Below are 13,549 nucleotides of genomic sequence, written 5' to 3'. Positions count from 1 at the left end.
CTAGTGGAGCAACACTGATTCACTTTTGGATCATGCTCTAAAGACAGACATAGGCGCATTTTAAGCCCTTTATCCACTGGCAGGACCGGGATTGCTGAGTTTCAGAGTTTCAGTGTTTCTGAGGCCGACTCCCCATCAGCCTCGAGGTGACCGCTTTGAGTCCAGCCCAGAAGCTGGGAGCCTGGGGCAAACTGGGCCGCCCCACATGTGCCCACACACTCCTCCCTCGGTAAGGGTATACTGGGAGGGCCAGGGAATGAGTGTGCCGAGCCTCAGCACCATACTGGGATGACGATCAGGGCTTGGCTTCCAAAAGTGAGTGGGAGGCTCGCTGTTATTTTTATCTTCTGCGTGGAGGAACAGACTGAGCATGTCAGGGCTGGGTGGATCCCAGAGGATTGGGAGCAATCAGTTGTGGGAGCACGTACTTTCGTGTTTGCACTTAAAGGAACAGTGGTACTAAGTAGAAACAGTTACTTTATTAATACTGTTATTTCCTTTAACTTGCATTACACGTGCACACCTCAGGTGCTTCTCAAAAGTATTCTCTGTGTACAGGTGTGGGGGCATGCGAACAGCAGTCTGAAAATACTGGTTCTAAATTGATTTTTGCTAAGTCATGCAGGAATGAAGATGATGTGACTGGAGCACTGGGCTGAGATGTAGAAGATGCATCTCTCTCGTATAAGCACTATGACCTTGAGCAAAACAATTTCCACAGACTTCTGTGGTTCATTTCCTAAATAAATAAATTAGATAAATGAAATAAAATTAAGAAAAGGAATTATAAACTTTCCTTTTTGGTCATAGCCTTTGTCTGGATTGTGTATTTAGATGGGAACCTGTGAGGGATGGGTGCTGCCTACTACCCAGGGCTGGTCAGAGTGGCTCCAGCCAGAGACCCAATGTTGGATCCCACCTGCAGCGAGTAACTGTGATTGAAACATTGAAGCTTTCAATTGTTGGATGCTCCCCACCCTCACCTCTCCCTATTTACCAGCACCAGTAACCATTGTCATCTCCTCCAGGACTGTGGGTGAAGTGATGAGATCTTCTAAAGGGTATGTATTCTTTTCAGGGGGCTTTAGGAAGGCTTGTAATGAAAAAGATTATTTTTAACAGCAACTATCAACTGGCTTAGGACTTCACCATTTAAAAACTTGCAAGACAGGCTCCTTAGTGTGAAGAGAAGCAAAGTATACTGCAGAGTAATAAAACCAGACTGCTCATTACAGCTTTAGGCTGTTTCCTTGGCTTGTGTTTACCTCCACCACTGCCCAAGTATATAACTCTTTCCATCCTCTGTGTAGTTCATCTCAGTAGATAAACTAAAGCTACCAAAAAAAGGTGGGTGGAAAGAAAAACCAAAAGCAATGAGCAATAAGCTTCCTCTGATCTTGTTCTCCCTTCATCCAAGGCTAGCTTGTTTCTCACTATTACGTACCACTTAGCACATCTGGGGGTGTTACCTTTTTGTTCATGTTTTGGGTGTTGTTCACGTCTCTGATATATTGTGCTACATCCTAAGGCCGCGTATAACGCCTGGAGGGGATTTAAAAGGCCTTTAGTGCTGAGAGAAACCCAAGGGAGCAGTTGCTACAGAAGCACAAAAGTGTCAAGAGCCAAACTGCTTTGGACTCAGCCTTTGCAGGACAAAACTCCAACGTATGTGGTGTTATTTCTGCCTACAAAAGACGTGTCTACCCAGCTGATGGAGCTGCACCTTACTTCCAAGGGAAAAACTAAGGGTATGGCTTAGGACAGGTGTGCTGGTTTTAACTGGGTGAGAACAAGCCTTGTCTAAATCAAACACCCTTGTGCAACATGAAACAGAAGTTTCTGGAGGGTTAAATGCTTACAGAAGGAGGATACTGCTTAGGCTATGTTTTCTATTAGCTCACACATTCATGTGCCTGCTCCCAGGCTACTGAAAGCCAGTGAAAATACACGTATGCACTCACACACCTCAGCTTCTGTGACTTGTGGCTCAGGTCCAGCTGAATAGCTGAGCTCTCCACCTTACGCTGTTATCATCTGTTAATCAGATGCAGAAAAAGTGGTGAGACCCAGTGCTGCCTGAGTTTTCCTGGCAAACACTTCTTTGGCCTCGACTTAGCATCACTTTTTGATCCTGCAGCGTTCCTCAGAGTCAGAAGGCCTGATGCTCTATGCAATTAATTCTCCAGGGTGGTAAACAGCACCATTAAGTGATGTTTCCCATGCTAACTCATGGAGCTCTTTTATTTGTCTGGGTTCACGTGCAGCTAGCTGCCTAACCAGGTGTTTGCTGTGAAGTTTTATCATTGTTGCAGTAGTCTGCACCTACGGCTAGACTGGGCTATTTAAATTCCAAAGTATGTATTATGTACTGTCAGGAAAGAGCCTTGGTGAGTCATCAGATAAGCTAGACAGGAACTCACTGTGGGATACTTCTAATATAATTATATTTTATCCATCTCTAACTGTTTCTATCAGACAATGTCAAGACACTTCACAGACATAGTGAACTGAGCCTTCCAAACACTATGTTTATCAAGGACGTTACCTCATTTTACAGCTGGGGAAGTTTTGTGGTGCATGAGAAGGCCAGAAAACATTGGGAAATGCTGCCGTGACCTCTGTGCAAGCAGCAATGCCTGGACAAGTTGTGCCCCTTAGCATGGCAGAGTGGCTTGCCAGAGGAGAGGGAGAAGAATTTAAACAGGCGGTGGAGTGGGAAACACCATGAGAGTTGTGTATTAGACGTCCACTAAGACAGCTTGATACAGATTTAGAGGAAAAACTGCTCATGTTAGAGCTACAGACTGTGCCCCTCAGGTGACTCCTGTCCTCTAAATGATGCCCATCTTTACTGACTAGTAAAGCCCAAGTTCTGGAACCGTGTGCCTCTGGAGTTTAATCTCTGGAACCACCTGGCACCTAACTTTGCCCTGTTCTTCACTTCCTGTAGTTACCAGGAAAGCACCATGATTAGATAATCATTACAAGGTGCAGATGCAACATAGCAATTTTCCTGATACTCATGTGACTATTACTCTTCAGCAGCTTGAGGCTGTATGATTCAGCCACTCGCGGCTAGATTCTCAAATAGCAAGAATAGCATCCATTCCCTGGGCATAAGGTCAGGTCTTTTTTTTTCTAGCCCATTATTTCTGAAGGAGTAAGTGTCTTGAACCAATGGCTAAACTGTGGTCCGTAAATCAGTGGTGATCCATGATACCATGCCTAGGAGATTGTTGGCTTTCCAAATGTCTATGCTGCTTCTATAGCGGCTTGCAAGGAACGTTTGATATCAACAGTCATAAACAGTGGCTCAAAGGACGAGTAAATCCCACCAGAATTAAGGTCCTTGGAAGTATTCAGTGAGTGTGGCAGTTCTTTCAGTTAAGATGATACCCACAATGCAGCCCATAAAATGAGTGGGCCTAGTTGAAGGTTGTTAGATGTTTCCAAGAACTGCAGCGCCAGCTCCTTTTGCTGCTGTAAGTGGCTCAAGTGCAGCTGGAGTTGTGATGTAGTGCACGTAAAGTGCATGGGAACCAACGTAATTACTCCTGGAACACAAACGGGATGCTCTTCCCACGGGCCAGTAAGGTAGCTGTTGTTGTTGTCAGCCCTAGAAGAGGTTACCCAGAGGCAGCTACAGTCATGGCGTGTTGCTGACGAGGGAGACTCAGCAGGACTAGAGGAGATGGCAATGGAAGCAGGGTGAAGGGCAATGTTAACAAGCTCTCACCGACACATCGTTAATTGCTCTCATGATTGTCCCTCGGAGGCCGTGTTCCGGCAGTGTTACTCACTTCCCGGCCTGGTGTGGTGACATAATGAACTTGGGAAATGAGCTGTGATGTCAGAGCTGAGGAGTTAATGTCTGCAGGGACATCTTGCTTCTCCTCTCCAGTGACTTTTCCTTCCATCACAAGCCACCTGCCCTCTCCTGGCTAATTCCCCCTTCCACGCATGAAGTGTGCTTAGCTCAACTTGCATCTCCACAGCATCTGCGCATTGGAACAGAGGCCTCACCCCACAGTGGGGGTCGTTTGCACTCGTCAGAGCACACCGAGGCAGGAGCGGGGTGCAGGGATGCCAATGCATCTGACCAGGGATGTTTTCTGGTACACCAGACCTGAATTCCAGCGCGTGGCTCCCCATCACATCACTACAAAAAGGGTCTGATGGTGGTGGTGGTGAGGGACAGGGTTCTCTGTGGTGTCTGTGGTAAGTGCTCACACCCTGAGAGCCCTCTGCTAATACTGATCTTTTCAGGTTATAAATAGCACATTCTGAGTTGATCCCTTTTGCTTTCTTCACCTGCAGGAGCCCACCAACTAGAGAAGGCTGAGGTGATCAACACACCTTCTCAGCAATCTCCAGGGACAGGCATGACCCTGAGCTCTCTATTCCTCTGTCATGTTCTCCGCACCCCCAAGGATGAATCAGCAGTCTTCCTTCTCTCATCCCCATGGCTGTAATCCCCCAGTCCCTATGTATGACCTGAGAAATCAATACAGACACTTTTCCATAAAGCTCAGCAAAGTAGGAGAACGGAGGACATGGTGACCTCTGTCACATCCAGCTGCGGGAAGGACACATCACACCCTGGGCTCAGTGGCACAGTATTTCTCCTGCACTGAGCAAGCACAGGACTCCACCTACTGTCTCATTCCCTTTCCCATCCCAGAAGCTTAATTATCCCTGAGCCATATCATAGTGCTAAAACTTTGCAGTGGGTAAATGTTTCTTATCTTTTTCTTTCTACAAAGCCCCAAAGAGAAATTCTTCCTTCTTTGCCCTCTACCTACCCAACACAGAAATGACAGATGTGGTGAATAAACTTAGGACATGCCATTGTAGTTGTCCTTTTAAAATCCTGATAATTTTATATCCATATTTTACATATGGTGTCTATATTTGCTTTTCATTCCTTGAGTTTCTGAAGTACTGATAGAGTTGATCTTCTCCAGACAGTGGTTGAATGCTTTTTCAAGTGTGACCAGTGGCCGGTGCATAATAGGTTTAGTTCTTGTAATTATATGTGCAGTTGGATATTCCTTTGTGTTACTAACATACACAGCTAATCATTCAGCTGCTTAAGGGAGTATAGGATAATATCCCAGATGTGACACTGGCTAGAAATACAGTAAGAAAAATATCTTAGTGAGTTGTCCATGCTGAAGAGATCAATTTATACTTCAATCCTAAAGAATGTGGTGGGACAAGAATGCAAAACATATCCTCATATGGATTTGTAAAGACACTAGTAGATGCAGAGATGTAAACTGAGTTCCAGTAAAATAAGGCAAAATGAAAAGCAGTCAAGTGTTGGCACAAGGGTAAAACGTCCTTCTAGTGCACCAGATAATTTATAACCATTACCCTTATATGGAGATATAAAAAGAACATAAGGATGTTCTTTGTGCCTTCATAAAAGTTTAATTTATAACTTCATCCCTGGGTCTGGTTCTGTCCCCAAACGCTTTCTGACATATGGATCTGAGCTGGAGAGACACTCTCATGCTCAGCGTTCCAGCAAGAGACATCATTTCAGTTAATGATTCAAAGGGAAAGAGCAATCATGAGTGATGTCTTTTTAATATATTTCTATTATTTTCCATATACATATTTATTATGCTATTTTAGCAAAGTAGGACACTAGAGCCCTTTGCAGCTCTCGCCTCAGGCTCCAAGTCACTTGGTGTTCACTCTAGGGACTGGTGGAGTCACAAAAGCTGGTGTTTCGTAAGTGTGTGACTAGAGAGAACAAAAATAGGGGATAATTCACCAGATCTTCAGTGGATACAAGCGGGTTTTACACTGGGCCACTCTGGAGTTCCCCAGTATGCTCACAATCGCTGAGGATCTGGGGTTCAGAGGAGTAAGCAGACTGGCACTGGAGCAGCCTTGGTGTCTCCTGGGGCAGCTCTCTTGCCCTCGGTGCACACACACACGTGCACACACTTGCCCAGATAAATGCTGCTCTCATTCTGGTTACATCATCCTGCCATGGTCTTTATACACCGCATCCTCTAAATTATATGCCCTGCATCCTTTGCTCAGCACAGAGCACAGCACAGAGCACCAGCGCCTTTCCCTTCTGGCATAAAAACAATATTCCAGTGTAATCACTGGACAGGAACTCTGTCTGTTCCAGCGTAACAGAAGTAGGAACTTGGAAGTGGGTTGTAGGATTTGGCCCTCTGCAAGTAATGGAAAGGCAGAATCCCTTATACATGTGATAAGGCACAGAGGAACATTACAATATTTGTACTCACAGTGCAAACCCTTTTCCATCTGTTAATACAGATATTAACTCCAGTTTACATACAAAATGCAAATGTTTATGGTTTTTTTACACTCACTTCCTTCAAGCCTAATCCTGTGCTTAAACAACTACTTACAGTGAGTTCAGTGGAAACTGAGGATGCTCAGCAGCTTCCAGGAACAGACCTTCAGCTCTCATAAATTCACATCATGCCCTGCCACTCATTCTGAGTAAAAAACTACACTCCAATGGAAGAATGGAATCTTTTGAAATATAATTGTTGCAGATTCTCCATAGAAATCCCCTATCTAGTTAGCAGGATGAAAGACTTAAGTTCTAGATTGTGGATCTGAGGTAGCAAATTCCCAGAGACCTGATTCTGAATTCAGTTTTCAAGGATGTTGTGTGGTTGTACATGCCTCAAGATACTACATCAACTCCATACCTTAGAGTTTCCTCCTACCACTACTCCATCTCTGTGAAATACATCAGTGAAGATATTTAAGCTCTCTTGCTTACTGGTGGATCTTTTGTGAAAGGGAAATATCAGAACAGATACGCTGACTGAACTTATGGCCTCCAGCCTTCCCACAATAGTCTGCGTTGCAGGCTTCCCATCCCTGTGTCTGGACCTTCTCCCAGGTAGAGAATTACCCAGGCAACGTCCCCCTGGAAGGTTCTGACATGACCCCAGAAGGTCAACACCTGGATTTACTTAGTCCTCAAGTAAGTAGTTCTCACTGATCAGAACATGAAGTGAGAGGAGAGCTCCTCTGGAGGGACTTTGATGTATTTTTAATGTACCTAATGCAGACAGTGAGTGTTCTGGCAATGGATATGATATTAACAGCTAAACTAATTGTGTACCAATTTGCTTTTCCTAAGTGCAATCTTAAATGTTAGTACAATCAACATGGAATAAATAATTAAGTTTCTCTAATCCTTCTTGCCATTCTTGCTAATGATCAATATTTATGACATGATTTTTTTGAAGAGCAGCAAGCTTTGCTGGGTCTCCTGAGTGCCTTTCTTTTCCACACCTTGTTCTTCCTGACCTGTGAACAGCCTAAGTTAGTCTTAACACAGTTTTCACCAGGGAAATAAATATTGCCTATGATGCAGGTGTCAGGAGAGGACAGGTCTGTGTTATAAAAGGGCCTCTGATCAAAACTGACATCAGGGAGACAGAGATGAGGAAGAAATCTAGGAAGGTCTCAGTGAGCTGTGACAATGATGACAAAAAATGGAGAAGAAAACAAATAAGCATATGTCAACTGCTTTGCAGGTTGTGAGACACACCACAAATTCATCGGTTCTGTATTTCTTCAGATCTGTGGCATAATAAATGTGTCTCAGTCCTTCATGCCATGCATAAAACAGCTTTGGAAAGTGTGGCTCCAGTGCTAAAGGGGTTAGTTCATGGCTCCAGTACTGGTCCAGTAATGGACGTACTGGCCAGGCTAAATGACTGCTTTATTAGCACTGCTCAGTCCAGATAGATAAGGAGACGCAAAAATTTAAAACACTCTATAACCAGTTGCTGCTCTTTTCCTTCCCTGACCTGAAAATGACTGGGATAATATTCAGTGGCAACTTTCTGAGTTGCAATTTAGATTAAACCTAACATTTCAAATTAATACCCAAAGGCAAACTGGTACATCAATGACTATTCCTATTAACTTTATTGCACTCTCGTTACAGAGGGAAAGGTAAATACTGACAGGTCTGGCACCTCTGAAGGGAAGTGGGAATCTTGCCGCTTCAGTTTCTCAAACATAAGGAAGATTTGTCTTTCCATTTCTTGCTTTTTTGCTATTATCTATAATCAAGAATTCTACAACAAAAGATATGGTAACAATTTTTTGCTATATACTTTTTATTTTGTGCACCATTCATATTTAATTTAAATGTTCTTGAGATAGTTCAAATGACATACAGCTGCCTTCCTCACCCAGCGATACCTACTCCTTTCATGTTTCAAATGTAGTGCGAGCACAATGCTGAGTTGATGGAAGAATTATAGTCCTGGAAACAGATTGCAATGTCATAAAAATAAGATCTTGTTGCCTGATCAGTGGGATAGATAGTGCTGCACCACTTACAAACTGAGTCACTTTAGAAAAAGACAGATGAAGCATTTACAGAAGAGACAGGTCATCTCCATGGTTTTTCTTTAAGCTATGGAACATCCTACTTAGTCTTATTATTAGTAACAAAGAGAGAGTGAAGTAGTTTTTATTTTTGTAACTGTGGTGCTCACAGGTGGTGAGCTATAAAACCCAGAGAAAGCCTTGGCTTGTCCCTGTAGTATTTACAGCGAAAGAGGAAGGAAAAGAAAAGCTGTTCAATGCATAAGCCGAGAGCTCAAACACACAGGCTCCAAGCATATTTTGTTTAGGAAATTCCTTTTTGTGTGGAGCACTTTGATTCAGAGATTTTGATCCCATGCTCACCTGCCCAAAGCACCCACCCCCAGGAACCAAAAATACAGCTGACTTCATTCTGCTTTTCTGTTTATAACAAGATGTGGCCGGTTGTAGGAGAGCTCTTCAAACCTACGCTGTCAACCGTGCGCTGAGGCAGTTTAAACTACTACTGCCCTAAAGATGTCACTCTGAGCGTGGTGGCCTCCAGCAAGTGGAAGATCACAAGGGCCATACTCTAATATTGGAGAGAAGGGATTTTACAGCCGTGAGTGGGTGTCTGGAGAATTGCTGGTTCCTCCGCTCACGTCCTGTGTCTGCAAGGATGCACATTACATGCTGGCTTTCCAGCCCTGGAGAATCAGCCGCTGCCTCATCCCTGCTGTGCCCCCAGGTGATGGGGAAGGAACACCGTGGTAGGGAAGGAGGAGCAGACTGGTTTAGGGATCTGGGTTCCCAGTGCTGGTGACGGCTGCATGGGTGCACCGTGTAGGATGGGAACAAACCCCACAGGGTGCCCGTGCCCACCAGACCCCCGTGGAGCCCCTGCGGAGCCATGGCCTTGGGCACAGAAGAGCTTGGCAGAGCCATGATTAGAACATACCTTCCCCCTCACTCATCCCATCCTCAGTTCTTGAGACAAAAATGCTAAAAATTACACTAGGGTGAGCATTCAGTTTCATTCTCTGAAGGGTTAAACACACGTTTTCATAAGCTGGCAGATGAATTCCTTGATGTTTTTATTGCATTATACTGATTTGCCATATTCTTGTTTCTGCTTTTCCCTGGGCCTAGTTATTTACTTTTCCTTGTGGAATCTTTATCAACATTCAGATACTCATAGAACATCTTTTTTTGTTTATTTTATTTATTTGTATTTACTGTGAACAAAGTAGTATTTAAATACTGGTGCATGTGGAGATGACATGTTGCTTCTGAATTGAGAAAACTGGAAGTATAGAATGAGAGATTTAGTAGCTGTTAAATAAAAGAGAAGGGGGAAAAGAGAAATAATTGTGTATTTTCCTTAATATAATGCAAGCATAGGGTTAAAAGAATTCCAGATCAGAGATGGATTAACAAGTTCCTGCAGGTGTGCCCACTGAGTAGGTGTTAATTTGGGAGGACTGGAGTACAAATAGGAAAGCCCAATGCTAGGAAGGATTTTTTCTTCTTTCTTTTGTGTCTTTTGCTTTCATGAACTGAAGACGGGATAGTCCTAATCAAGTGCTGGAAGATTAACTTGAAGAAAGTGAGTTGTAATTATAATTTCGATGTCTGTTAATGTCTTACCTGACAGGCTGTGAACTGCAGGATGGAAGCTGGTAGTAAATTCTATTTGATGGAAGCTATATCACTCAGCAAAGTCTTATGGAAGATAGCACAAGGTTGTCATGACTGACTCTTCAAACAGAATTTCCTTTCTGGTATGTGTATTGTGTAGCTAAACCTAGTGAACAGGTTATTTTCTATAAGCCTCTCTTGCCATAAGCTGAGCTAATTTAAATCAAAATATAAGTTTTAAAGCTAGCAATGAATTTCTCTTACTTTTCAAGACAACAGCTTAAAGCTGACTTTGTGGTAGAGTCTGGGAATGCAAAAGTGAGATTTTTTTGTAGGAAGAGGTAATAGCTTTTTCTAGACAAATTCTGTTAAGCTTTCAGCTGTGAGAATAGCTGTAAGAAAATTGCTCTGAGCTTTAATGGAGAGATCCAGAGATACGGATCTGAGGCTGGGTGTCATGTGCTGCTGTTCTCAAAAACTGTGGGAATTACTTACTTTCATGAAAGCAATAAAAAAAGATGCCAGAATCCTTCCTCTTTCTGCAGCTACATGCATGCCTTTTGAAGTATGTTGAATTTCCTGGATATGAGAAAGCCATTTACAAAGCATCAACCGCTTGCTCAGGAACAGAAAATGTAAGCCCCCAGGGACAGCTTAATAAATGGCAGAAACCTCATACTCCATCCTCCGGTAAGTAGGAGAGCCATCAAATTACCCAGTTTCAGTGACTTCGACAGAAGCCTCCTGGCAGGAAATCCTGTTGCGCAAATCTGTTTCCTTGTTGCTTCCTGTGCTGTAATTTTTTTCAGAAACAATCCATCTCTTGAGTGCTGTGAAGGACTGAGGGGACTGAGTTTTTGCTGTGTCTTGATTTATTCTTTGCTTGACTTTTCTCTCTGGTCCTTTTGAGAAATCCTAAAGCCAAGCTTGTTCTCTCCAAGATGCTCTAGTGCACTTTCTGCTCACTCTGGAAAATTTCTAAGTATTGAATTTTGAGCTGATTTTTCTGTGACTCAGCAATTGGGTCTTCTGTGAACAGAGCACAGATGTGAAAGAGGTGCTGATAAAGGAGGAATGCCTTGAATGTGACAATGCGAAAGGCAGTGAGAAAATGCAGGAGCTCACATCAGCCTAGATAAAGAACTTCTTCAGGGGAGTAGAGCAGATTTTCCTCGCAGCTTTTGAAGTTGTGCCGCTGCTCTGATAATTGCTCAGATGTGCCTGGGATGCCCGAGGCTCCTTTCTTTGATGCAAAAGGAAAGATGAGTTGTTTCTATATATGCGACCATATACTTCAGGTTGAAAAGACTGATCTTTTCTGTTTGAGCATATATACGCATACGTAAAGATATCTATAAAAAACAATATATATGTGTATTTTATAAATATAAAAAAAAAAGTTGCTATCTACTGAATCATTGCTCTAAGTAACTGCTGGGGAGGTAAAAATACTCATGTGGCAAATATATGTCCATCTTGTTTAATAGTTGTATTCTCCAATAGCCCAAGCTCCCTGAAGAGCAGTGACTTTGGTGGTACACTGTGTGCACTGGTTGTATTTAACAGTACTTCTGGATGTTTTAGATTCAAATGCAAGTGCTGCCATGTTGTGAATGCATTGAAGAATGTTGTGGAGCTACAGAGTTTGTAAAATAAAAGCAGATGACCAGTTTATCGTGTAACATGGAGAGTAGAAGATGACTGGACCACATGGAGAGGGAGAAAGAAATAAATGGAACATTCCTCTAACAGACTTAAACTAGTGAAAAAGAGGCTCTTAGCTGCAAAGCTCCTTTTCTTGCAGAAACTTTCTTGCATGTCTAGGTTTCTAAATCCTTTAGGAATGGCCATGAAACAAGAGTAATCTCCTCAGCTTTCTACAGCCTCTGCTCCAAAGGTTCGTCTGTAGTCTTGCATTGATGATGGCTACTGAAATTGTAAATGCAGTAGCTTAAAATTTTTCAAGACCACAGCTTATCTTTTCAAAAAGTACTACTCCATAAACAGTTCTTCAGTAAATTAATCAGTCACCAAGAAAAAAAAAAAACCAACACACCACAAAAAAACAATAAACCCCAAAAACTCCAAGGCCTATGGAAATGACGACACAATTCTTAAAATGCAGTAACAATTCTTCTGATAAGAAGAACAAGATAGCAAGAATATTATGTTCTTGTTCTTGCCCTCAATTTAGTAAGACCCACTGCTGTTCATCTTGCCCAGGTACGGCTCGTTCATTCACAAACACATTCTAGTTAGTTTGACAGCATGTGAGGAATGCCAGCACGTATTATGTTCTGGGACACCTGTGCAATACACTGATCTCGTCAGACTGCGAAGATATACTCTCACTGACATCGATTTTTGTGTTTATCAAGCCAAATTAAAAAATCCTACAAAAGCAGAATGCAATTTACTTTTTAATAAAACTTAAATGGAAGTCAATATATCACTGAAAATCTCTTTTCAATGTGATAGTAATTAAAGCTATATATTACTGGAAGCATTAAAACTTTAATACACTTTCACATATATTTATATAGCTTATATTTAATCTTCGTACTCACAGCAAAAGCTTCAAGAATGATTCCCTACTTCCCTTTTCTCCCTCCCTCCCCTTCGTCCTGTGAAAGGTATAGATGTTTGCAAAGCCATAGAAATTGAACAAGATTTAAACCTTATTAGCTGTAATTCACATAATTATCATATTTGATAAATTTACCTTCAACTAAACATGCAGAAATAAATGTTTCATTAAGAATGATGAATATTTATGTTTTTCCACCTCTTACCTTTGCATGCTTTACAAATATTTGCATATGAAGACAGTGTTTTGTTTTATAACAAAGAATGAACACCTAAGGAGAGGGGAAAAAACCCCAAATCTATAATATCACTTCTACAATTTGTAGAGTACAACTTCTGGTACTAGAAAAGTTTGGCTAGCAGACATCGTAAATTGCCATGAATCTCTTCCACGCCATTTCCATAGAAATAGTTTAAGTGGAAACAGATTCTCCTCATGTTAGAGGATCAGCAGATAGTTGTGGGGGGGGTGTGTGTGTAAATTTTGTTAAATACAGTGGAATCTACAGAATTTTCAATCAGTATTATATTTATCTATACAAATTGCTTAGTTCTATAGACTCTTTCTGTACGTGGATAATTCTTTTCAGTACTTTTTTCCCAGGCAAACATTGTCTTTAATATTTCAGATGGGACAGTCTGCTTTGGAGGTTATAGTCCTTTGGTTACACATAGGTGTTTAGACTGATTAAATATTTATGGTCTTAAATTTCTGAGCAGAAATTACAGTCCTGTACAAAAGAAAATACAGAAGTGCTTTCTGTCATGTTTTGAGCTTCAATTATTAGGGGCTTTTATGCATTTAAAAGCTGCATTTTACCACTGTCATATATTGTGTCAAAACTTCAGGATTGTATATCAACATTTATCTGGTCAAAAAGCACATAGGATCACTGTATTGCAATATGGGAGAACGCTTTTTATAAAATTACTAGAAATCTATGCTACCATCTAAGGTTCTATCGTAAATCTAGACAAAGCTAACAACTAACAT

The sequence above is a fragment of the Strix aluco genome, chromosome 22 (genome assembly GCF_031877795.1).
Source record: "Strix aluco isolate bStrAlu1 chromosome 22, bStrAlu1.hap1, whole genome shotgun sequence".
NCBI classification, from domain to species: Eukaryota; Metazoa; Chordata; class Aves; order Strigiformes; family Strigidae; genus Strix; species Strix aluco.
Note: the sequence above shows the minus strand (reverse complement) of the source record.